The sequence below is a fragment of the Helianthus annuus genome, chromosome 9, assembly GCF_002127325.2.
Source record: "Helianthus annuus cultivar XRQ/B chromosome 9, HanXRQr2.0-SUNRISE, whole genome shotgun sequence".
NCBI lineage: Eukaryota > Viridiplantae > Streptophyta > Magnoliopsida > Asterales > Asteraceae > Helianthus > Helianthus annuus.
In genome coordinates, this window is record NC_035441.2 from 91,042,241 (window position 1) to 91,044,155 (window position 1,915).

The following is a 1,915-nucleotide window of genomic DNA, read 5'->3' on the forward strand; positions in this document are numbered from 1 at the left end:
AAGTTTCCTCGTAATCAATTCCTTGAGTCTGAGTGAACCCTTTTGCTACAAGCCTTGCTTTGTAGGTTTGCACATTTCTATCCATGTCGGTCTCTTTCTTGAAGATCCATTTGTTTCCTACAGTCCGACCTTCGGTAGGAAGATCAACCAAATCCCAGACTTGGTTATCATACATGGATTGCATCTCTACATTCATGGCTTCTTGCCATTTCTTGGATTCTGAATCCAACATTGCAGCTTTGTAAGTAGCAGGTTCAGCTTCATCAATCATGAAGATATCGTCATACCTTTCAGGAGCACGACGATCCATAATACTTCTTCGAACACTTGGTGTTTCTGTTGTTTCTTGAGTCCTCTCAGGCTCAACTTCAACAACTAGATCAGTTACTTCTGGTTCTGTCTGAACAACTGGTTTAGTCACTTGTGATTTTCGAATTTCTTCAAGATCCAAATAGTTTTCTCCAATCCCTCTTGCCAGAAGCTCTTCCTCCAAGAAAGTGCCTCTGCGTTTAGTGAAAATCTTATTTTCAATGGGGTGGTAGAAAAGGTAACCGATCCTTTTAGCGTATCCGACGAAAACCACTTTTTCGCCTCTGGGATCTAGTTTATCCGAAGATTCTAGAGTGACAAAAGCGTTACATCCCCAGACCTTGAGATAGGATACTTTTGGTTTCTTTCCATGCCATATCTCATAAGGCATTTTGTCAACCTTCTTCGTTGGAGCTATATTCACAAGTTTTGCGGCAGTTTCCAGAGCATAACTCCAAAAGGAGCGTGGGAGGGTTGTTCGACACATCATTAATCGAACCATATCTAATAGAGTTCGATTTCTCCGTTCAAACATACCATTATGTTGTGGCGTTCCAGGTGGAGTGAGCTGTGAAACTATTCCACAATCCTTTAGATGGTCGATGAACTCCTGACTAAGATATTCACCACCTTGATCTGATCGAAGCATCTTAATAGTTCTATTTAGCTGATTCTATACTTCGTTTTGGTACTCCTTGAACTTTTCAAATGTCTCATGTTTATGCTTCATAAGATAAACATAACCATATCTACTGAAATCATCAGTGAATGTAACAAAGTATCTTTCTCCATGTCTTGACATTGTTCTGAATGGACCACATACATCTGTATGTACAAGTCCCAACAGATCATTAGCTCTTTCTCCAACATTTGAAAAAGGAGCTTTTGTTAACTTTCCACTTAAGCATGATTCGCATTTGCCAAACGTTTCCGAACCCTTAGAATCTAAGATTCCTGCGGTTTTAAGTTGTTTAACACGGTTCTCGCTTATGTGACCAAGTCTACAATGCCACATATATGTATCGTTAAAGTCCAACTTATTACGTTTATGGGAGATGTTGCATAATATGTTATTGTTTTGGATTTCTATCTCATAGATTCCATTGTTTGGTTTTGCATCAAAGTAAAATACATCATTAAAATAAGCAGAAATAAATTCACCAATAAAATGATAATTGAAACCTTGTCCATGCAAAGCAGAAACCGAAACAATATTTCTAGTAACACTAGGAATAAAATAAACATTGTTCAAAACAAGTTCTAAACCAGAAGGAAGTAAAAGAACATATTCTCCAATCGCCTTCACAGCAACTCTTTGTCCATTGCCAACATGGACCTCCAAGTCGCCTTGTTTCAGCTTCTTAATCTTTCTTAGTCCCTGCAAAGCATTACAAATGTGAAAACCACATCCTGTGTCAAACACCCATGTTTTGCCAGAAAAAGAAAAGATTTCAATAACATATATACCTGAGGACTCTCCTCCTGAAGCCTTGGCTTGCTTCAGTTCAGCTAAATACTTAGCACAGTTCCTCTTCCAGTGCCCAATTTCATTACAATGAAAACACTTGGCATCCTTCTGAGGCTTCTTGTTTGCAACTAATTTGCC

The 1,915-nt window shown here is 38.6% G+C and overlaps 1 long non-coding RNA gene across 1 annotated transcript; it reads right to left on the reverse strand.

Moving 5' to 3' along the window:
- Positions 1–1,510: 1,510 nt before the first annotated feature.
- On the reverse strand, positions 1,511–1,915 carry LOC110874348. The gene is made up of 2 exons (XR_002555862.1): positions 1,777–1,915; positions 1,511–1,687 (listed from the first exon to the last, which is right to left on the reverse strand). It is a non-coding gene; the product is annotated as an uncharacterized LOC110874348 (long non-coding RNA).